General features: G+C 37.0%; 1 long non-coding RNA gene across 1 annotated transcript; it reads left to right on the forward strand.

The window, feature by feature from the left end:
• The first annotated feature begins 582 nt into the window (after window positions 1–582).
• Window positions 583–25224, forward strand: LOC113956620. Its single transcript, XR_003530904.1, has 4 exons — window positions 583–654; window positions 8407–8506; window positions 23904–24088; window positions 25154–25224. It is a non-coding gene; the product is annotated as an uncharacterized LOC113956620 (long non-coding RNA).
• The last annotated feature ends 415 nt before the right edge of the window (window positions 25225–25639 follow it).

Here is a 25639-nt window from a genome sequence, read left to right on the forward strand (position 1 = left end):
AAAGTAAAAATGAAAAGACTGACTCAACTAGGATGGAAATAAAAGATTGTAAACAGCATTATAAAAATAACATTCTAAAAAGCCCCATGCATAAAACAGATATACAAGATGAATTTCAACAAAAACAAGGCTCGTTGCATTTTTTTTCTTCTGAGTACTTAATGAAATTCCAGAACTCGCTTTTGCAAGTTATCACTGAGTCCTATATCTTTGTTGTTTGAAAATAACCATAAATAAACAGATTACTCTTGTTATCTACTGCTTCAGGAGATCTAAGTTTGTATAATGTGGGGTAAAAATGAGTACTAAGTCATTAATTCAGCAGGGCCAACACTTATCTACAGGATGTTTTGTAGCAAGGGTCACTGCCAGAGACTCAGCTGGGCTGGGCTGGGTTGAGCACCATGTGGCAACACCCATATTCTTTCTTTAATATGCAGCAAAAAGGTTTTGTGTTTCCAAAACTGATATCTTCTACTGATAATGGAATAGAATAAGAGACGTAATAATGTAGCAACAAAGAAGAAGAATCTGTTCGAGCTGTTGGAAAACATTTCACTTCAATATGTGTTACAGTGTCCTTCGAACAAAAGACAGGATAAATAAAACTGAGGAGTCTCGTGCAATTCAGGACTTCACAGCTGCCTTGATGGTGTGAGTATGTCCTTCTCTTGTACCTAAATAAACTGCAGTAAAATCATTGATTGCCCACGCAATACAAAGCTGTAACTCTGGAGTTGCCATGCACAATCTGTCCCAGTCATTTCTTCTAAGCCATGAAAACCAATGGTATATGTAATCTCATTTTCTTAAGTTAGATGCACAATTACTTATGAAAAATTAATTTAGGAACACAAACGGAGGCAGCTGGAGGCATCAGTTCAAACATAGTGTATTTTGTGTTTGTACGTGTAAAGCTTACATTTCCAACTAGGAGACAAAGTTTGATGCTTCCACACTGAAAAGTAACTCCTTAATTGTGTTCCTATGTTTGAGTTGTGTAACTGGTGTGTGACTGGTAAGACTTTTCAATTCTGACACCTGAAATTTCTGCACCTGAGAGGTTTAAGAGCATTTGGGCTGGCTCTTTGTGCATGTCCCTGTTTTGAGCATCCTGCTGGTGTCAGCCCTCTCTGAAGGCTGATTTCATTAGCCTTTCTGAACCATTTACAAAATTTAACATTGTCACGAGTATGGTTATGCAGTTAACATGATCAGCTGTATTTAACAGCTCCAAGAATGTAAATCCTAAACTGCAACTACGTGGTTACTGTGTCTGTCAAATATGAACACTGACCACTGCAAAGGCTACCTTTATTTTTTTCATTGTAAGGGTGATGTTGATATTTGAATGCATGGCAGAGGTGATTTTTACTTTGTTTAGATGTCTTCTATACTTACCTTGATTTGAGACATCCTCTCCTCCCAAATTCATAAAGAATATGTATCTGGCTCTTATTGTAATGAAAACATGGCATGAAAGATGTGTAAAAATATTGAAAATATTCTAATGAAAGCTGGAAGAATATGTGCTAAATATAGTTAAAGAAACACACATTTTATACATTTAACTTCGTTGGAAGTTAAAGAACTATGTTTTTCTCCTTTATTTTAATGTATGCCATTTGTCTGTGGATACAGATTCTGTAAATTGCAAAATCTGGAAATAATGAATGTGTTTTTTCCAGTTATTAAAGATCATTTTAAGTGTATAATTACTGATGATTTATGTGATATAAAGGGGGAGGAAAATTGTGTTTGTTCCCTGCATTTGCCACTCTTAACTGTGGTTTTGCCTATGGTTATGCTTCTTATTCCTCTAGAGGCATTAAAACATAACCATACATCTGTATTAGAAATTCACTGATATACAGAAGTTACACATTATGTGCCCTCCCAAACTTGAAACAGTAAACCTGCCATATTTTCTGCAGGTGTGTAAGGCAGGATCTGATAGGTGTGACATGAACATTAGCTCCTCCCAGTGACCATTGTAATTTAATTGTGCTCAGGTGAGGAAGCTGACTGATGAAATACAAGCAGCTGCCCAAAGCTGCAGAGGTCTTGTGGTTACCTCCTATACTGTCACAGGCTAAGCAGGAACTGGGGGTTTTTTGTAGCTCTGAATATAAACCAGAGCTTCCTACAAACCCAGGTCTGCTGCAGGATTTGTGTCCGGGATATGTTTTATATTCAGTTAATATGGTCTGGTATCTTAATTCAAAATAAGAATTAATTAAAAATATGAATTCTGAAGTGTAGTTGTTCAGAATAAGGCTTTGTTTCTCATTATCTGGGAGGGTTTCTATTAGTTTTTAAATTGAAGTTGTTAAAATACATGTTGTAAATTAATTTCACTAATTAGTTTTAAAACTCAGTAAGCAGGCCATTTATATATTTAAACTCCTTTCATGAAAGTAGATTCTATGAAATTAAACAGCACTGCCTTGAAGATTTTGCTGGAACATTTAAAGAACTGCTTGAACATTTATAGTATTCATAAGAGAGGATATTAATGCATCTGGGAAAATACTGCCTAAGTTCTAGTCAACCTTACCTTGACAGACAAATATTCTAAGAAACTCTTTGATTAGTTGCATATCCACTTTACCTGTGGGTATGTGTATCCACTTTGACTGGTGGACAGCCTATGTGAGAGCTGAAATAATTCAGGATGTCTTTTACACAAAAAGATTTGCTCTTAATTGCCTAAATCAGTATTGGATTCCTGCTATGGAGTCCAACAGGCTGAAGTGAAGAGAGTAGAAGCACTTTGTTGGGTTTGGGTCAACTTTACAAACAGCTTGGAAGCGCTTTGGGAATTTGCTGTCTTAACTTTCTTTCAGCTTAGCCTTTAGTGGTTTCATTGCTATAATGATAACTCTTAATCTTGTTTCTGTAACTGTGGTGCATAACAGGAAAGCTTGTGTCTTCTTCCACTTTCTTCACTCTTCCACAGAAAGAAAGTGGGTGAATATCCAAGTTCTAGATATTGTTTCCAATGGCAAGTTAATGCTCTGAGTACTGGACATCTGTTATATACATACAGGAATCCTTTACACTCTGGAAATCAGCTTGCCATCTGATCTATCTCTTCTAGGAAAACTTTGTTCTAAAAGCAGAATGTTTCCTTTTTGTATTATGGCATTTTACTGTATTACAAACTCTGGTAATTTCCGGCTTTGTTTTGGAAAAAACCCCCTCATATTTTTCATTTCTTGGCTGGAGAAGACAACAAGTAGTTTCATGCAGGTCAAACTGTGCTGGTGTCATTTGACAGCTGTTTCTGGTGAAGTCCCTGGGAAGCACTTACAGCTCTGTTGTGTGTGAGTGGGGAGATATTACAAAGCTGAATGTTTGGTATTGAACCCTCAGAAAATGAAGAGAACCTCCTTATTTCTGATCACAGTGCTTTATCTAAGCTGTGATAGGGAGTGAAATAACCCTGAGGAACACCTCACATTATAAGATCAGTCACAGTTGTTCAGTTTGAGAGTTTTTTTCATATTGTGGAATTAAGAAACTCTTCAGTGAAAATAAAGAAAACTGTGATGGTACCTGTCAGAATGAGCCTGGGAATAATTTGCTTTCAGGAAGAGAGCTTGCAGATGTTGCAGGTTAAATATCTTATTATTTAGTTTGCCTTATTTCTTTATATGTTTGTGAAGTGATTGAACGTGGTACCTATAGAGAAACACAGCCTGGAAATTAGACCTGTACTTTTGTACTTGGTTATTTGTTGCAAGCAAAACCAATCCATAATCAGAGTTTAATTGACATTCAGAATGAACTGTTGTCTGAAGCTAAAACACTTTCCTATCAATACACACTTATGTTGTTAACTCTTATGTTTTCCTGAATTAATCAGTAAGAAAACATGTTTTGACCTTGCATCATCGAGGGTCCTGCTGTGTAAACTGCAGCTGTTCCTGATGGCTGGTGATCTCTGCAGGCCATCACCAGGGCACCTGCTGCCTCAGGAACTGCACTTGGGAATGCTTTGTGGAGCTGGGGCTCCAGGTGCTTCTGGAAACGGAATGAAAAGTCTGAGCGTGTTTTGTTGGGGCTTTTTTGTTGGAAATTCTGGAACTTTTGGGCCGGCTTTAGATATTTTGAGTATTCCATCCGCTTTTAAAGCAGTGTAATTTCTTAGGTAAGCTGTAGTATGGCTGTGAAGGTAAGCCCACTCCAACTTCTGGTATGGTAGGACTCTATTCCATGTGTCTTCTAGGCAGACATCTAATCATATAATTTAAGTGTATGTTTCTGTAATTGTCAGGCATATCAGTTTATTTTTTTGGCTTTCTCAGGCTTTGGTATTGCTTCTCAGCATTTGAAAGAAAACTTTTTTAGCACTGATTAGATATTTTTCTTATAAGTTGTAAGTTTTTGAGAGTTACAGAAATTTTTTTTTCAATTACATCAATAATTCACTGAAAAAACCTTTTTTCATTTTTATTAAGAGCGATACTTATTTGTGAGCATGTGTTGGAATCTTCTCTATCACAAAGATAATTTTCATCTTTTGTAAGTCACTATTTTTTTTTTAAAGAAGCCTTCAGTTATTTTTTAAATTTAGGATGACTCTGTTACACCTGATCTGAGTGTGGAGTCAATATTATTCTAAAAATGTTAACACTTTTTGTCAAAAGCTTTTCTTTTTTGTCAGGGGAAGACTTCTTATCTCAGTTACCAAAGGAGGGTCCCTGCCAGCAGGCAGAAAACTTTTTTTCAGTTTTTTGTTTCTGTGAACATCTTAGTCTTCATAAGACTTGAAATGATTGATAAGAAAAACATGCCATCAACTAACATTTCTGACTTTTTTTTTTTAATTTATATTAGGATTGGAGTCTCTTGAGGTATTTATGATGGGCATGTTGTAATATGCTGAAAAAAAATTTCATACTATGAATAAGAAGCCCAGATTGAATAAAATATATTTTACATAAACATCAGCGCTACATTTGTGGACTTATTTAGAGATTACAATAGAACCTTTAGTATGAGCAGGAATAGGGCTTGAATAACTTTTGATTGAAATATCATTTATGTGCTCATGTTCCTTCACAACTATACTTTGGTTATATTCCAGTTATAAAGATGTCTTCCATCAGACTTGTATTTTGCAACAACCAGTCCCAACATGTGTTTTTTTCAAAACTTTTTTTGCATGAGAATTTTTTTCACCTCCTCCACAGAAATTCAGACAAGTCCCATATAAGGATTATTCAAGTGGTTAACACCTCACAGGGCCAACTGTTTTAATTTAAAAAAGAAAATGAGGGGAGGGTGAGGAAATGTGGTTGCACACAGAGCTGAGTTGCTAAGTGGGATGCTTATTAATTGGATTTTAGTGCAATTTTGACCACTGATTTATGGCTGCTTTTTATGCTGCTGTTCTCTGGTTCGTGGTCATTTCTTAGTATGTTACAAAATAGATGCAAGGCAAAAAGTTTCTTTAATTGTGCACTCCCCACTCTCCCCTCCAGTACCCAGTGAATACCTGTCTAACCACTTCCCAGCACAGACACATCTGGCTGTTCATCGGGAATCATCCCTGAATTGAGCATTGTCTATGTGCAGACTGACTCTTAATTAAATCATATATGACCAAGCCATACCATAGGTAGGGAAGCTTATTCTGTGGTTAAAAAAGACTGAGATAAATGAAGAGTACAAGGCACAAAGCATTCTTGACATAAATGCTGTGCAGCACGCTCTGCTTTAATCCTCCTGTGCCTGCACTCACAGGTTGGGGTGTCCTGAAGTGCCAGTGCTTACTTCTGTGGAATGCCAAGATGTGAGGTCATGTCTACAGGAATAGAGATCCTGGTTTGTAGAGTAAGGTTATTTGGCTCTGATTTGTGCACAAAGTATTTTGTCTTGTATGACATTAAAGGGTAATTATAGTTACGCACAGAGAAATGCTAAAAATTACACCTTTCAGCATAATCTGCTGGTTTAGGTGAATTCCAAACACCCAGGAGTCACAGAGTATAGTACCAAGCTTTTTAGTTCTTTGTGTAGCGAGGTTTCCACTGCTTACCTGTGATTTCTCATTAAGAAGTGGCATTATTTAGTTGATGAAATTATTGCACTGACTGGTGTTTCTCACCCATGGCCTAATTCTCCTCAATAATTACAACTGAAAAGTTCAACTTAGAGCATATAGCTGAAAGAACCCAGACTTTCAGTTAAAAATAGTTCACTTTTTCTAAATTATTTTTTAGTTCAGAGATATATATACACACATCTAAATGTGTGTACAGATTTATGTGTGATGTGCACTTACTTAAAGCAACAAACAAGTGACGGTCTCCATCCCATTTTCATTTTTTCCAGTTCTGAAATGAGTTGAAAGATTATAAACTGCCCTTTAGCTTTGAATTTTCACTTTATCTCTGTAGTTATGTCTAAATAATAAGCTTTATGTGTGGTCTGTGCATCTGTTTTGACCTGTGCCTTTCATCAAATGTGAAAAATTTGTGGTGCACCAGTTCTAGGTGACTTCTGCTTGCAGCACTGAGAACAGAATAAAGATGAGAACTGGAAGCTTTGGGTGGCAGGTTCCATTTTGTTCAACAACAACTTGGTGAACTGGTTAATTTGAGCTGATTGAAGTTAATATTTCTTAAAAAAACCCCAAACATAAAAGACAATTGCTAAGACTTTGATTTTGAACTAGTTGTGATTAATGTACAAACTTTTGTCAGAAAACTGTCTCCATCTGACACTTGAACAAGTTTTACTTTAAATGAGTTAGTTTTGTAAGAATGGGTTTAAACATGCAGTTATGCTCTGGATTAGTGATATTTTAGAGACTGCATGAAATATTTAAATTTTCTTCAAAAAATACATTGAATGTATCAAAAAATACACTGAAAATATAGACATTTTTGTTTTTCTTGTGCCATGTGGTCCTTACTATATATAGAAAACAGCCTGGATCTTTTTTCAATAGTTTAAGATCTGTCTGGCAGTAGATGGGTTCATTTTATCTGATTTTTCTTCTACCTGGATGCTGTAATATGTAGGGAAAGTAGACATGTAGAAAGAAAAGTTAAAGTGGTGAGAATAAATGTTTGTTTTCCCTCTCTTAAAAGAATCCTCACATTAACTTAAATGATAAAGGTTATGGAGCTCTTGATATGTGGATTGTTGTAAAAATTACAGTCATATTTAACTCAGGTGCTTTGGTTGAAGCACTCCTAGAGTCCTCTGCATATAGTTTTTAACAGCTATAGTATCTTCCCTCTGGAGATTTCCCTTGGATCATTTGGTCTTGGCTGCAGAAGATCCTGGATAAGTGTAGTCTTAAGGCTGAACACATCTTGGTTTTCAGCCAGAGCCCTTTCCAATTCTGAGATGTGCTGGTCTGAGACACGGTCGTGGTTGTCTTTTGTGAGGTGACGTGAAATAAAATCACCCTTGTCCTCACAGGGTGCAGGGAACTGAAATGTTTTATTTCCCATTTGGGTACCTTCTAAAAGTAAAAAGAAAACCAAACAAAAAGGGGTGCGAAGAGTGAGCATCAGTTATGAAACTCAAGTGCTGTGCACAGGGGTAATCCTTACCTGTTGAACATCTAAAGATGTCAGCACTTATAGGCTGACATTTAAAGCTCAGTGCTAACACACAGAGAAAACTCTGAATTTTGTATTGGCCTTGCATTGCTTTGGTCCTTATGCTGAAAACCCCATCATGAAGTTTTTTCTCATATGGGAAAAAAATATAGTCACTCTGAGCCTAAACTATGAAGTACAGAAGTTAAAATTTGCAAAATATCTGATGAATTTAAGGAATGTTAGGCTCATATAACTAAGATAATTTAGAAAATTTTGTTCAAGACTATATCTATCTTATAAACAAGAAGCCTCCTTATATTTGGTATTTTTTCCATACAGTACTGTAGTGAACCAAATATTAAGAATATTTTAATGTCACCTTTTACTTTCAATAGCAATTTTTACTGAATTTTCAAATCCCTTCTTGCTTTCTTGCAAGGCAAAAAGTGCTGGTGAAATGGTAGGAATTTTCCACACAGTGTCTACGTCTGGCAAAGACTGGCACAGAGACTCAAGAGAGCAGAGGAGTGAATGCTGATGGTCCACTCAGTGCAGTTTGGTGGGTTGTGTTTGGCTGGATCATGTGTGATCTGTAGACTAAATGTCTTACTTGTGGTTGGGGAACATCAGATGTGTTGCTACCACACAAATTTTTGGGAAAGGAATCCAGTTCTGAGACTGGTGGGTGAAATGGAGCATGGAAAGTAGGGATGGGTAGGAGACCTGCCTCGAAGGGGCTTCTCTAGATCTAAATTAAAATGCTAATGTAGATGCATTGTAAATGAGTACTGAGAGTTAATTGTTTTGTTTTGCATCTTTAACTTGCATATATTTTTTTCAGGTATGTGGAGATGACAAAGGCACATGGGAAGTGCTTCTCTGTTAATGAAAAAGAATTGGGAAACTATTCTGGGAGTCAATCCAGAGCTGTTACGAAAAGAGTAAGTAAATTACAACTTTTAGTTCAAGTACTAGATTGTTCAGAATTAAGTAATTTTTAGGTTTTTCACTCAGAAAAATCAGGCTTTTGCAGCTTTGATGGGTGCCCACCAGGATTACCACAGGGATCAATGTGATATCCCTGGTGCAGTTGGACACTTGCCAGGTAGGGATGTGCTCAGGCATCTGAGGTACAGTTGTGACACTGATGTGCAGGAACAACCCTCAGAGGAGCAGTGATGAGAGAAGTCAGCCCTGGTACCAGCTTAGCCTGGCATTTCTGCTCCATAGGTTGTTAAGGAACATAATGGGCTGAGCTTCCATCCCTGTGACTCTGAGTGAGAGAGCAGCTGATTTATCTCCTGCTGTGTTATCTTAGTTCATTCCTCACATAGCCAGCATATTTTGTGGTGTAAAAAAAAATAAATCTCTTTATTCTATCCCTTGTCTAACCAGATGGTCATATACTATCACGTTGTTAATTGATTTGAATTTTGTATCCAGAGACCAATGTGTTTGGTTTTGAAAAGGATTGTGTTTTCTTTTGTGCCTGTTCTGGAGACTGCTTTTACAAAAGTGACAAATTTTTTATGGATTTGTGATAACCATAATGCTTTCTCCTTTTATATAGTAGTTCTGATAGCACTTCCTAATCTGTAGCCCTTTCATGCTGAGAGGTCTTTGAACTACAGATTCATTGTCAATGAATTCACAAAGTTGGTCAGAAAATTTCCATATTTTCCTATAAGCAGGTGTCTTTCCTTAATCTGGGGTTCATTTCTGGATCAGTAAAAAAATCTGGCTCCAGAGAAACCTGATAGAATCTATTACCAATCTCATCTATGCTCAAGTGTCAATACTGAAAAAATAGATTTAATGGATCCATTAAAGTATGAATATTTGGTTCAAATTGCTCTGGCATCATTGAAACACCCTAATTCATAAGAGCCAGCTAGTGATTTCTAGTTATATATTAAAAATTCAACTGCTTTGAAAAGTCTTCTTAAAAACTGTCTTCATCCTGGAGCTCTTTGTTGAAAACCTCTTCGGTGACAAATTTCACTTTTCTTTCTGAAATTGTTTTTCAGTGGTGATCACTTCTGGCAAGTCACAAAAAATTGTCCAAAATTTATTTTTAAATTGCATTCAGGGCTGTATCTAAGCTTCAGTATAAACTAGTTATGAATGTCATTTTTTCATCAGTAGTTCTGTTTCATGCTTCTTCAGATTCAGGTGTCTATAGGAATATTTCTTTATCCAGGTCAGAATATTAAGTTGCTACTCTAGCTGACACAAAGCCAGGTTGGATGGGGCTTTAAGTAACTTGGTCTAGTGAAACCCAAGCATTTCTGTGAGTCTGTGAAATAAGAACCACCTGTCTGAGGTTAAATTTCCAAATCATGACTTTTTACCTGTGAATATGCTTTCCAGGGATTATTATATGAAAATGCATATCTGTCAGATTCAATTAGTTTAGTCCCAAATTGTTCCTTTTTGTCAATGTTTCACCATTGTTTGGTTTCTGTCACCGTTCTCCATTTTTGCAGCTCAGGTTCCCCTATGGTGCTTTACTAAGAATTTCACTAGAGAAACTTTTAAGCCTTGCCACTGTTAATATCAGTTCTGCCCTATCAATATTAGGAACAGTGGAAGTCTATTTTTGCAAGCCATTAGTGTCAGGCTTCTTTTAAATAGATCTGCTCAAAATCGTGTTGCATGACACATGTGCTGAATTGTTACCTCTATTGATTGCCAACAGCATGTGGGTCTTCTGGGGCTTGGGATGATGAATTTGCTCACTTAGACAAACCTGTTTCACACTGAACATAAACCTACCTAGAGCTCTCAAATGCTTCTCACACCTCAGTTACAGGGCAGTGACTTGGAGACAGTCAAGTCACTGTCTTGGAGACTATTAAATCTTAAATTGCTCTATATTTTTGGATAGAGAACAGGGCAACTACATAGCATGCCCATGGTGGGAAATGGTTAAGGTATGTTTATGAGTAAAGACACCTTTCATATGAACACATTTAGATGCTTTAAGGTACTATTCATCACTCTGAGATGCTCAATGCAGGGACCAGAAAACCAAGAATGGTGGCTGTGCTCAGAATTTTGCCCACTGGTCCCTATATAAACCCCAATGTCTACTTGACACACAAGCCTTCCCTAGGAAAGCTGCCAGTCACTCTGCAGCTTTTGTGTATTAAAGAATCCATTATATTTGTACCTACCCACTTAAGAAAAAACAAACTTGCTGTTTTGCTTTTCAAATTATGCCTGATTTGTTCCACTTCTGTCTGCTAGATTAAACATTCCTTTATATAGGGAGTCAATGCTCCACTCAGTGTCTACGAAAGCCCATGTTATTGTAGATGAATGATCCCACATTTTACTGGAGGAGTCTCTGGGGGCAGACTCCTTGTTTCTCTTGTTGAAACAACAGGGATTGCTACCTATGAGCCCTTTTGTTCCTGGAATCTGTGAGTTTATTAAAGTTCAAAAGAAAGATTATTTATTTATTTTCTCCACACAGATAAAAGCTACATAAAACAAGTTGTAAAAATAAACAAAGACCCCTATGATCTTATTTACACTTTGATCTTTTCTTGATGGTTTCTTGAAGTTCATGTCAGCTTCTTTACTATTCCCTATGTAGCATCCACTATCTTTCCCTGTATGTTTCCTTGCTGGTATATTTGCTTTTATCAACACACCCTTGATTTCCCCTCATGGTTTGCTCAAACTCTTCTTTTTGTTAACATTTTAACACTTAGCATTTTCAATTCTGCATTCAGAGTGCTAAAAAAGTAAGTTTTGTCTAGCAGGGAGACAAGGAAGCATTTGGCAATCCCATACCTCCTCCAACCAGGGAATTTTCTCCTCCCCTTTTATTCTCCCTTCACCTGTTTTCCATCATCTTGTTCACAATAAACTAATGAGGTGGATCTACCTCTGGAGGTTTAAGTTGCCTGCTCTGCATTCTCGTCCTCTTCAGCTCAGGTCTCAGTGCCAATCTTGGTAAGCTACTTGCTGGAGTTCAGAGAACAGGTTTTTGTTCCCAGTTCAAGGTGTGTGAGGGTTGCAACCCTCTGCCCATAAATGCTGCCTGATACATCTTCAGTGTCCTCCTCAGTGGTTCCAAAATTCCAGAGAGGTTTGTCGAGAGTTCTTTCTCTGTTACTGCTGAATTGCAATGTTCAGGATTTCTACAGTCCCAGTCTTTGGGCCACTATTGAAGATGTGATTGCCATTCCAAATGTTAGTGAGAGAATTTCTAATTGAAGTCCTGTCAGGTAGGATGGTAGGTCTTTCTTCTACATGTGGATTGTTTTGCTATTTATCACAGGGATTTCCTGTACTAGGTCTAGATACCTCTCTTGCTTTTTTCCTGACTTTATTTTAGCACAAATGAAACTACTTCTTTTTCACCTAAGCCTTGCACCTCTAAGGATAAATCTGTCAATCTGGACAGGAAAGGGATATTTTAGTGCTTTTGCTGTTGTCTCTTAAATAGTTTGTTGCTGAGACCTCTGTAGACATGACTATCTCCATGTCAGGGTGCACTGGAGCCTGTTATGAGATTCCTGAGGACAGGAATAAAGGGTGTCTGATAAGCTCAATTGATGGAGAGATGAGGAAGGATGAGGCATAGATGTGCCTCGAAGGAAAAAGCCACTTAATCTTTGATAATGAGTTGTATTGGCAGTGATAATTGTGTCTTTTTTTAATGTGTCTTATATCTCATTATTCCAATGGTTTCATTATAATAAGAACATAATAAGTATTTTTGCATGTAAATTACTTTTGCATTGAATTTTGTGCTACTTGTTTAAGAGGCTGGTTGGGTTTTAGTATCTGTTAACAGCAATTAAGTTCCTCATATAAACTAGCTGTCTAATCTGTTTATTTTCAATAGAGAGAGACAATGACCCAAATGCCTTGTTTATCCTAAAAACAGTGTGAATTGCCTCAGGTAGGTGTCTATCTCAACCTACAAATTACAGAAATATCCTAAACAACTACCTTAGACTAGATGACTTAACTTTTAAAATCTCATTTCTTCTGTACGAAGCAAGAATTCATCTTAAATTAGTGGCTGAAGTAGCTGTTGTGGTTACTGAAATGTAAATTGTCATGCCTCCATTCTGTAACTGGGTGGAGGAAAGTGCACTATCTCTAAGTTTTTTCCTTTATCTTCTCCTGTATATATCTCTGATATGTAAATTAGTGACTCAACTAAACTTAGAAACACGTTTATAGAAAACCTCAGGTTTCAAATTAAAAAAAATCCATTTTTTTCATAGTGCTACAGGCTGAAAAAGCATGTAAGATTAAGTGATCAATAAATGGAACTTCAACTACTAGGGTACTATCTCTTTTTTTCCATGAGTAATCATTAGATACTTGAAACATTGATTTGAACTGATTAATATTGACGAATTCATAGGTATTGGAATACCAAGACAACGAGCATAACAATATGGAAAACATTGCTTGGTGTCTAGCTAATCTCCAGTATTTAGTTTTGCATCATCACATTATTTAAAAATACAGAAGATTATGTATGTGTGTGAAAATATACCCACCATTCTTGAGCTCAAATGAGAACAAGTACTATGTTGATTTTTATCTATTGTTCTACCTCACAGTCCTTCCATTTCCTTAGTATTTGTTCCCAATGTGACTCTACTGGGTGTGGTTGGGAAACAATTTAATGAGGTGGTAAGATGGGGTGTAAGTATATATTATACATGTATTATATATTACAAATATATAATCTGTTATATACATGTATTTTTTTTTCAGTGACAAATATGTTTAAGTAGTCCCTGTTCTTGTCACCTCATTCCTATGCTATTGCCCCATTCTCTGTTATTTTAAGAAATAAACCCCAAAGGATCAGTTTTCTGGCCTGAGTAATCACACATCTGAGAGTTATGAAGGTGAAGGTGTGAAGAACATTTTAGAACAACTATGTGAGTACACGGAGCAGAAGGGGAGATGAGACCTTGCACCAGAGCTGTGACCAAAGAAACACAGTATATAAGTAGCCGTGCTTTAAGTGAGTAGTATTTGCAGAGGAGCTGCTTTTTAGTCAGAAGAGAGTGGGAAAAGGAAAAGGTTTTAAGATCCATAGGATCATAATAGAATCATAAAATGTTTTGGGTTAAGAGGGACCTTTAAAGATCATCTCATTCCAACGCCCCTGCCAGGGTCAGGGACACCTTCCACCACACCAGGTTGCTCAGAGCTCCATCCAACCTGGCCTTGAACAGTTCAGGGATGGGCACACACAGTTCTCTGGGCAACTCATGCCTGTGCCTCACCACCCTCGCAGCAAAGAATTTCTTCCCAATATCTAACCTAAACCTACTCTCTTTCAGTTTAAAACCATTACCCCCCGTAAAGCCCCTCCTCAGCTCTTTTGTAGTCCCTCTAAGTACTGGAAGGAGCTATAAGGTCTCCCTGGAGCATTCTCTTCTCCAGGTTGAACAAGGCCAGCACTCCCAGCCTGTTCCCACAGCAGAGGTGCTCCAGCCCTCGCAGTATCGTCATGGCCCTTTTCTGGGCTCGCTCCAGCAGGTCCGTGTCCTTCCTTTGGGGGTCCCAGAGCTGGACGCAGCGCTCCGGGTGGGATCTCACAAGGGCAGGGCAGAGGGACAGAACCCCCTCCCTCACCCTGCTGGCCGCGCTGCTTTAGGACCTTCTTTGGAGCGCGCTGAGATGGCACAAGGGGGGTCGGTGCTGGTGCTGGAGAGCGAGGGAGGCGCCGCCGCTGGAAGGGCGAAATCCGCAACTGGAACACTCTTTGTCAGGGCGTTACCAGCCGGGTCCTGCGGAACGAACCCCGCGGGCCCTTCCCCAGGGATGCCGCGGGCAGGGCGCGTTCGGGGGGCAGTCGGGGCTGGTTAAATGATGCTCGGCGGTGTTCCCGTGGGATGATCCCGTGGGATGATCCTGTGGGATCCCGGCGGTCCTGCCGCGCCCCCTGCCGGTGCCGTCCGGCAGCTCTCCCGTCCCGCTCCCTGCCCGCAGCATTCCCGGGAACTGGAGGATCGTTTGTCCCGGCTGCGCTTACCGCGGAGCAACACCGGTTTATCCCGGGCGTTTTCCTTTTTAGTTTACTTATTATTATCATTATTATTATTATTGTTGCTTTCAGTGCTTAACGAGCTTCAAACCGCCAGGCCTCGCCCTTCCCGCTCGGCTTCCTGGGGAGAAAAGGGCAGGAAATTAAAACTCCACTTTCATTGAGCTGTGAGGAAAAAAAAAAAAAACACGTTTGAAAATTGGGTTTCTTATGGTAGAGACTACAGGTAGGAGCTAAGTGTGTCTGCGGCTGTCAGCAGCATCCTCGTTGTCAAACTAATGCGAGGGGAAGTTTGATAACCCCCAGGTAAAAGCCCTTTGATTTTGATTTTAAATTCCAATAAAATTTTAGAGGTCTTGTTTGAGGCAGGATTTGTTTGCGGGATGTGACATCTCTGTCTCTACTTTCTGTCTTAATGCCTTGTCATAGTTCTTGATGTCTGCCTGTCAGCACAGCGAGAGGGATTTTTTCATGTCTGAATAGTCACCTTAATGATAGCAGATGGAAACGCCACGGGGGGCCCGAGCCCATCACACTGTCATTGTCACAGGCTGCCCTGACCTGCTTCCACTCCTCTATTTTTTTGTCCCTTTTTAAAGGAGAAATGGATGGTAATTGAAAAGGATCTTAAGCAAGACTTAGGAAGCTGCAGACAACACGATTCCCCACTATCTCCCTCTGTTTTCACAAATAAAGTCTTAACCTCTTAAGCATCAATAAGAGTAGAAAGCAAGCTAAATTGGTAAAGCTTTATAAAGATTGGCCTACCAAAGCTTTTTCTTTTGCCTCCTCGGGATACATCCAAGCAGTGCTACGACCTCATTGTGGTTGGCATGTGATTATTTCCTTCAATATATCCTTTATTTGCATAGAATTATCAATTTCCTAAGGAAAAAATGTATGTGGACTTCATTGCTGTGCTATGTGTCTTGATCACACATGAAGTTATGCATATTGACAGGAAACTTCTAAACTCGTGTCTAAAACTAGTTGGGAAGACTCAAAGATTCACTGTTGTTTGCTGCAGCATTTTAGGATTATTTTTATTAGGTTTCTCTAGTCTGATTTGCAAAAACTGTGTTAACTTACAATCAGTTAGAAATTTGGTTTTGGTTTAGTAATAATATATTTCTACAAAAACCTTAAAATCAGTAGAATTTTAAGAAAATAGTATGTCAATGGAATAATGAAATGAAATTTTAGTTATATATGGACTTCTCTTTAATATCCGGTAGTAGTAAAATATCTTTCATATCCCTAGAGAAAAATCAAAAGCTATCAGTTTTACTGGATCACAAGTGAACTTCAGAAAGCTGGGACTGTGATGTTTTGCAGTGAAGGTATGAGTTCTGAGGTGTAAGGAAAGCTTTGTGCATGGATTTGAATGTCACTTCAGCCACACAGAAAAACAATTCTTTTTTCAATTTTAAACATTAGAATAGGTTTAAGCTATTTTTTTTTTCAGCCTAAATACCTTTCACTATTCTAGTTTCTTAAATGTGTGTTTTATCTGCCTCAAAACTATTAAATCACATTCTGCCTGAAACATAGAAAGTGCTTTCTTAAGTTGAAATGGAATCATGTGCCGATTATCTTCATTGTTACTCAGAAGCCAAATAAAAATGAGGAATAGCATCAAAGCTCAATTAATTCCTTAAAATCTTGGATGAAAGCAAGTTCAGGATGCAGGAGAAACAACAAAGTAAATGAAATGATTTTGTAGGGAATTCCATTTAAATGAAAATGGCACACTATGAGAGGTGAGAGGCACTTGCTGGTTGATTTTTTTTATGTTGGGTTTCTTTTTGTACTTTATTTTTAGAATGCTTACATCTGATGAAATTAAATGTGTTAAGTGATGATGCACTTTTGAAAAAAAACTATGGGATACCTGACTAAATCCTTAGGCAATGAGTTACCTTTCAAAGCCTGGCTGTGATCTGGATATTTGACTGCACCAGTGATCAACCTAATTGATTTTTTTTTTTTTTAAATGCCTGTACTAAATCTAGATTCAGTAATACTCTAGGTAAATTCAGAATCAATCAGAATTGGAAAGCAAGCTAAAAATTACTCAGTGGCAAATCTTCCAGTCGTTGTACAGAAAGGATTCTAACTGAAACATATTACACCTTTTATTTTACTTTCTTACTTTGTATAAGCCAATTTGACTATTATATATATCAGCATATATATATATATATGCTTTGGCTATTCTTATATCCATATTCAAATGACCAGCTTTAAACCAATAAAATATATCAGTTCACAATTCAGTGGAAAACAAAGTGGACTATTACATGATTAATAATGAGTAGTTATAGTACTCTGATTTCAAAAGCAGTTTTACTCTTCCTCTCCTCCCTCTCCCCCTATCAGTCTGTGATGGATTTACTTAGAAGGAAAGTAATGTATTGAGCAAATAACATGTTTTATTTTATACAACTTATAAATTTACATTTTACGTGTTTTGCTGTGTTCCTTTGCTGTGTTATGAAATTATATTTCAGCCCATTAAATCTTACTGTAAAATCAAACTGACAACTAATACTGGCTTGTTTCACCACAGTTAATTAAAAGTGGTTTTGTTTGGTTTTTAAGTTAGGCTGCTTTCTCAATATCCCTGCAGTAAAAATCAAGCATACCAAATAATCACAGGGGAAAAAAAGAGGATTTAAAAACAAACAAAAACCCTTCTCCCCCCAAAAAACCCCAAGAAGCTCCCAAAACATTTACTTTCGGATTATCTGCCTGAAATACCCAAATCCACAACAGGAAAATAAATGCCAGTGAGGTGGAAATCATTTAAGCACAAAACACTATGAGATGTACACAGTGGAAAATATTGAAGGGAAAGACATACAAAATCATTTTTTCAAATTTGTCTGAATAATACTTATCCTAGCTATGACTTGTATCTGAAAATAATCAGTGAATCTTTAAGGCAAGTGTCTTACAGTATCCTTTAATAAATTGTTCCTACTTCTCTTTTCTAACAGATTAAATATTTTCAGATATAAAACTATTATAGGTCACTGATCAGTAGCAGTTGTCAATGGATATTTCCTAATTGTACTCAGGTAAATAATCTTAAAATATGCATAATTTCCTAATGTTTTATCCAAAGACATTTATAGTGCTTCTAAATCATGAATAGTCAATAACCATCACCTTTATCATCCGTGGAAAGACCATCATACAGCTCAAATATCTCCCTTTTGAAACAGTTCTTATTTTCACCAGTATCAATCTAGAACTAAGATATCAATCACATTGAATAACCTATAACCTCTAGGTTAAAAAAGGCAAAAAAGCTGGTTGCTGGGAGGGTGTCTGAGTTGGAAGTACCTGAAGCTACAGCAACCAGGGGGCTGTTGGGTTGTTATTTGTGTGTCCAGCATTTAAAAATGCAATACAGGTGTTTGTATTTCCTTCCTTGATTCACTCTGCAGAGCACTCAATGCCATGTGCACTGGCTCTGTGTATATAATCTCATTACTGGCTTTGCAGCTGTTTGATTTTACTCAAAGGTCAGCTTTGATGTTATTTCTGTATCCAGGTCTCCCTTAAATTATGTTCTGAGGTTGACCTTTGACAGAGCAACTGCAGCTGGGAACACTGATGTTACAGTTTATTTTTATAACTTTTCTGAATCCTAATTTTTATTCGCTGATCGGATGTGACAAGTGCATTAATTGCCACTCTGTCAAAGTTCTCTGGTATAATAGAATAATTGGGCTTAGAGGGAGAGGGGGGGAAAGAGACTTTAAAAAAAAAATAAAACATTTCTCTATTGAAGCTAATTGCTGATTGATAACTAGCACAACATAACTAATTTTTATACCTGCTGAAACAATGAAAAACTGGTGATGAAGTAAACTCGTTACAGCCTTCTTATAACAGGATGTGTCCTTCAATAAACAGGAATAACATCTCCATTCCTGTTTGCAGAACTTTAAAGGTTATTTCAACTGTGCTAATTGAGAGGAAAAAAAAATAATTCTTGTTTTGACAATTGCTAAAATGTATCTTAAGTAAAAATTTCCAGTGGGCTAAAACAGAATCTATCTGGGTTTCTTAATGCCTTATGATGTCTTATGTGCAATTTTGTTCCTGGGATTATCTTGATCCTGTAAGTGCCTGCACATCCAAGTTCTGAGTAGTCAACAATCAGGGTCTGATCAGCTTATGTGGTCAGGAGAATGCTTGTGTGGTCAGAACAAGCAGCCATAAATCTATGTGTGTTTGCAGCATTAGGATCTATATTAAATATTATTAAATGTACATATTGATTCTTAAATACTAGCCAAGAAAAACAATTATGTACAACAATAATAACCTAAATTTATCTTTCTCAGGTCTTTTTTGAAAGGCAGTTGAGGTTTCCATAAGTAAACTCTGGTTTTAGACAATAGTTTAACCTCATACTTATGTGCATCTGTAACAAGTAGTCACAATGTTTGCTTAGATACAAATTAAACTTTTTGCTTTTGTCAAATAAAGAGGCAATTTATCTGTAGGAGGCAGGTACTGAACTAGAATTGATAACCAAAATGGGATATTTATTGTGAGTTATCTAGACTACCTCTGTCTTTAACTGAGGGGAGTACACATCTGTAAAGAGCTATCAATTTTATCCTAAAGTGAATTCCTAGAGAGGTTTCCTGCATTGCCCTCCATTGGTACTTATTTCTCATCACTGACTTCAGAGCTGGGCTGGCTCAGTGTGGATAGCTGAGATTAACACAGATGACTCTCACCTCTGGGGCTGTTCCTGACAACAGTGCAGAAACCAGCTGAGTTGTCTTAGAAGAATGTACATAATTTTGGTTAGAGAGTCTATACACAGCACTTTGCCAGTATTGATCCCTGCAACACAGTCAGTTTTGGATAAATTCCTGGTCACTGGAACTGCTGGTTCCCTTTCTTGGTGGGATGCAAGGAGGGTGCATGCAGAAGATGCTGGAAGTGATTTGTATTTCTCTAACTTGAAGACTTAAGTGTTACCCAGCTTCTTTCTGGCAACAGAATAGTAATTTGCTCAACAATTTTTTTTTTCAAAATAGTCAACTTCAACATTGTTTATTTGCTGTGCAATGGTTTTATATTTTGTCAGCTCACAGTGATAAGATGTCTCTCAGAGACATCATTTTACAATCTAGAACATTTGAATATTCCTAGTGTAAATAGATTATAAAATGAAAGGAACAGATAATACAGATGTAAACCCAGAAACTGTGCTTATATGTTCTGGCTCTGATATTGGAAAACAGGATGAAAGAATCCAAGAGTTATGCATCTGGAATGCACACTATACTGTAAATTGTAATGTGGTATCTTCAAGAGGGACTCTTTAAAGATAAATTCAGGACAAAGGTGCTAGATACAGTATAATTTTATTCTCAGAGGCTTAAAGTTCAGTGAGGTACAGAAAATTCTAAGAGGATTACATTAAGAGGGGAAAAGGCTCAGATGCACGTTCTGGATGTATATACTTTAAAAAGGTCTTCAGATTTAGGTATTAGAGCTGAGCCCCTGGCTGTTACTTTTAATCTTTTATTGTCAAATAAAACCTTTCCAGCAGAGGAGACTTCAGGATGTATAATCCTCGTGCATAAGCCTGGGATTGTAGCTAACCTTGCCAATTAGAGCCTGTTGTTCTTTTATCACTGAGAAAGATCATCTATAAGCCAGCCAGTTGGGATAGACAGTCATCAACTGATATAATCTCTCAGAATTTTGTCAGCTGTTCTGGGTTTTTGTCAGAGGGCTTGTGGGGAGAGTCGCTGTTGTTGGGTTTGGGGGTTTTGTTTTGACAAATGTTGCCCTTGCCATAGTTCAACAGGCTGTTTCTGCTGGGATTTTAGAGGCATTATTGTGTGCCTTTCTGTGTTCTTCCTCTTTTGGCAGAATGTGAAATGATTTGAGTGTCCCTGTAAAGACCACTAATTTCTTTCATTCATAGATGGGAAATTTTCAGCGTTTTGGATAATTCAAGTCTGATTTTCCACCATGCTGTTGCATTTTATGTATAACCATTCAATAGTCAAGGTACTCTGAATACAAGAAAACATAATAGATAAAAATAATTGAGACCCACTTATGAGTTAAACACATTAAGTAGAGTTTAACCCTTTACTGTGAATACTTTGTCAAACTATTGTTATTAGAATGAATTTTTGTTAATATTGAAAAAAACTTAGATTACCTACAGTTCTATTTGACTGCACTGGCATTCTTTTTGAAGTCTTTCCCTCTGAATGTTTTTAATAATACAGGGTTTCACTTAGCTAATCAGTGAACAAACCCTTTTTATTCTTGATTTTACCTTTTTTTTTTTTTTTTTGGTAGGCTTTTATTAGATGCATTATATTCTTTTCCAAGTTTTACAAACTGATTTAAGAGAATTTGGTGTTTATCTTATGCTTAAGAGAACTCCAAAGTGCCATAAAGGCACCATGTCTGTAATTTGTGATACAACAGTTTTGCATGGCACAATAAAATAATCTGTATAATTTTTCCTGCTGTTTGCAAACTTCACAAACTTTTCCAGCTTTGTTTGCAACTTTGACTGCTCTATCTCAGCTAAACTCCTCTGCAACTCTCTCGTGGGATGCTAGGCTTGAACAAGCTGTAAAATTAATTGAAAAAGTTTAAGTCCCCAAAAAGAAGGTCAACAGCCAGTCATTTCTGTGGATCCTGTTTCATCTGATTCTGTGTTTTAAAACAGTTATGGGGCAAGAGTAGCATGATGTTGACTCTTTCTGTACTGTGAAAACCATGACGTTTCTTTTTACTGCCAGGAGTTCTATTCTTGTGACCAACCACTAAAAGAAATACTGGAAGGTTAACATTTTTAACCTCAAATTAATTAATGTCACTGTAAACGTTGTGTGGCAATTGCCTCTTTCTGTGGGTGTTACTTCTTACAAAGGGTTTTTATTTATGAAAAGGAGTCTGATCTTCACAGTGAAGCCACGGGAGCTCTACCAGCTCTGCTCCCAGCAAGGGTGGAGGAGTTTTGGATAAATTCTTGATTGCTGGAACTGGAATGCAAGGAAGGGAAGTCCTTCTGATGTTACTGTCAGGTGTGGGCTGTAGAAGGCTTGAAATGCCCATGGAAGGGCAACCTGGGAATCTGACTCTACTTTCCCTGCGTTTGCACTCTCACTGCATTTTGAATATTTCTCTCATGACAAAAACCGTGGATTTTTGTCCTTCTTCAAAGTTGAAAAGGCTGGATTGATTTGAATTTCAAAGAGAATTGAACTTTAAATTTGGGAATTTGTACCATGCAGGAACAATAATTTCTCGGGCTAAACCAGAAACAATATATTCTAAAGTGATACCCCTTAGTTTAAATGCTGTGAGATAAACTCTAGTTTCTCTAATTTTACTAGTGTCATGATTGTAAAAGTTACCATGAGGAAAACAGAATCTTAAAATGCTTCTAGTAGAAATAAGCCCCTCTCTCTCTCTTTTTTTATTTTTTTATTTTTTTTTTTTAGTAAAATATTACTGAGAAATCTGAACCAGTATTCACATGGAAGGGGACAGGGGAAGTTGGCTTTTGTTTTGGGTTTTATCCCCTGTACTCTGATCAGGTGGCAGAGAAAGCTTGAAAGGAATTACAGTGTCTAAGCCTTGTAGTCACAAAAGCACAAGTCAGTGACAGAAAAGAGTCATAAGAAAAATAAAGATAGCATTGAAAACTTCTAACTAATCTTTCCTTGAAAAAGACATGATTGAAAATAACACTAGAATTTAATGAAATCCTTATGTAATGTCCTCATAATTCCATAAGGAACAGAAAAATAACTGAATATCAGATAATTCCTAAAAAACCAAAAGTTAGAAACCTGTTTGAAATTGCTACCACTCCTATTTTATTTTGAACTTTATTCAAGTAAAATGGATCTTTACAACTATTCAGATGTTCTGGCAAATTATCTAGGTCAGTAAGTCTTCCTGGAGAGGGCTAAAATTAGCACAGAGTTCACTTGATTCTAGGGTTCTATTCCAAATATCTTTTTGTTCAAAATCAGGTCTCGAACGTTAGATTTAATTTCTAAGGCTTTTTTTTTTCCTTCTGTAATTCAGCCCAATGTTCCTCTCATATTTCACTGAAAAAAAAAAAAAATCACATAATTTAGTTTCTCTTATTTGCACTCTGGACTAGCAAAGTGATAATTTGAAACATCAATAACTTGTTTCCCCACTGAGAACAAATTATTTTTATCTGTATAGTTTTAATCATTGCTTTTTTTAATAGTATGAAGATCAGAAGCTTCTTACTACAAATTTCCTGAACTTCTATGAAGGTCATAAAAGTTTTAGGAAACCTCTTTGGAGGTTCTGAAGACCTGAAAATACTAACCAATGAACAACTAGGCTCAAATTCAGGGCTGTCCCAGCTCTGAACAGGATTTTGGGGTAGATGAACTCCTAAGGTCTTTTGCAACATTCTGTGATTCAATCTTTTTGTTTATTTGTTTGTTTTTTCACCAGCGCCTTACAAAAGCATTTTTTTGATGAAACATTTTTCTAGAAGCAACGGAGCTGATGTGACCCTGACTTTCAGTGTGGGTTTTCTACTCTGCTGGAATGGAAATGGAGTAAAACAGGTCCTTGTGGCATACCTTGAACTGGGCTGCCTGCCTGTTAAAAACGGGGGTAATTGTTGGCTGTTCTCTCAACTGACAGCAGAGGGAGCGAATTCTAATGAGAGTTCTTATTCAAATTCTAGGGAGAAGGGTCGTGGCAGGGTCTTTGATACCAAGTTATTGGCTAACATGGAGTCATAATTTTATTTCTTGGCAGAGACCCTACTGGAGATGATAGAAAATGGGGGAGAAGCTGCTACTGCTGTCCTTCTCTTGAATTCCCCTCTCTGAACAATATAGCATAATCTGATGCCAGAAACTGCAAGTGCAAAGAGCTCCAAATGAATTCCTGAAGAAAAGGAGAAACCTGACTTATGCCACTTCATCATGCACTCGAATTGAAAACAAATATATTTAACCTTTTAGAAAGCTTGTAGAAGTCTTGGAATATGTATTTATGAATATTAGTACAGCTTGGCTTAAACAAAAAACTAAACTACGTTTAAAAATATTTCTACATGATAAAAAAAGGTGATATTGCCGGAAAAAAGGCAGGATAGTTTTGTGATTTACTTTTTTAGAAGTGTATTACATGCCAGATATTATGAAAGCCTTGCTTAGCCCACAGTCAAATGCTGAAGACCTATTATTGATGTTCTGAATGCTAATTGCTTCCACCACATTATCTTTGTTGTGAAGCTTCACCTCTTGATGAGTGTAACCAGCCTCTGAATGCCAAATCAGCCCCATCAAGTTCAAGTCAAAGGTCTGGCAACAACAGAACCTTTCCACACTCATCAGATGCATTATCATATTGCCAACTTTCCTGCTGAATGTGAACTCCTTGTACTGCCTGGATTTATCTGGAGGGAGGTGGTGATACTGTAAGTAGCTCATCATTCAGTCAGCACAAGGAGTATTTACCCAATTAGCTGGTTTAGCCTGGGATAGTGTTACACTTGCTATTATTTAGAGTTTTGATATCTGTCAAGAATTACAGGACAGATAGCTTACTCTGTGTGTGTGTACACATTAAGTCATGTGTCTATGTGATTTACAGAATTCAGCTAAACTCCAATTTGTTTACTTCTGGTATTAATTGATCTTTTTTTATTGATACATCTAAAAGGGAACACTGTCCTTGTTCACCTCACATAACAGGCCATCTAAAGTCCATTCCTGAAATCTCAGTGTATGTGCTTTCTAAATCTATTATATTCAATTAAAATTTTTCCTGAAGCTTAAGAGGGAGATTCACATTACTCTTGAAACATGTAATGGCAAACTGGATTAGTTTTTAATAATTCTGTCAAATCTGGATGTTGATAGATAGATTTTTCAAATTACATAAGCACAAAATTTTTTCCTTTTTTTTTTTTTTAATTGTTTTTGGATTTTGTTTGGTTTTTTTTTTCTTAAAGCATTTACTGAACTGTCTAGTTCTGCCGGCAAAATGACTTAAACACATTTTGGTAGACCATTTACCTCATCATAAATTTGTCTTGGAAAGAGTTTGTTTTGTGCTACAGGTCTTGTTATAGTTTCAAGACACATGATAAACAGCATAATGCCTCAATTCCTTCTCCAGCTATGTTATCCATATCATATTTGAGCAAGGATCAATGGTCTTTTTGTAATCAAAACACTAATATTTGTGTTTAAAGTCTTTTTTTTCTCCCTGTTATGTCAAGACACACAAGTATCCCTTTGCATCTTAATGAGGTTCACCTCATTCATCTTTTTTGCACAAAAACACTTATTTATTGAGTTATGAAAAGCAACCCATGTAATCAAAAGCTAAAGATGAACATAGGACCCTCAGAAGTTCAGTTCAGTCAGCACAGGGCTGCCTGAAAGCTTCTTTGAATCCACCTAAAATGCTTTTGTATGGAAAGCTCATGAAACCAGCACTTTTATGATTTCTGGGGGTTTATGTATTTTCTTTGCAGTCAAGCCAGCAATTCAGGACAAACTTAGGATGCTTCCATTTCTGGCCTCAGGTAGCAGAAGGCAATGCAATACCTGTGAAGTTCAGATACAAAACTTTATCAGAACTTGTAAAATCATGTAGTCCAGCTCTTGGATGTGCTGCTGAAACATTGATTTTCATGCTTAATTAAGCAAAATAATGTTTTGCTGGCATTGTATAGTACAGAGGTAAACTTCAATTATCATTTTTTTATCCCTTGTTCTTCTGTTAGATAACGTTATCTGAAATATTTCAGGTATTGAGCTGGATTTGTGCAGCAAATTTTTCTTAGAAACTGCAAACTGTTTTGCAGGCTGATATTTTTCTAATGTTACCACTTAATCAGAATATATAAGTTAAGAATGATTATTTATCATTGTGCAGAAAAAAATGTACAAGCAGAAAATGTTCTTAGAAATACATATAGAAAACCCACCAATATTCCACCAATAACTAACTGCTAGTG

The sequence above is a fragment of the Corapipo altera genome, unplaced genomic scaffold, assembly GCF_003945725.1.
Source record: "Corapipo altera isolate COAL_440 unplaced genomic scaffold, ASM394572v1 100, whole genome shotgun sequence".
NCBI classification, from domain to species: Eukaryota; Metazoa; Chordata; class Aves; order Passeriformes; family Pipridae; genus Corapipo; species Corapipo altera.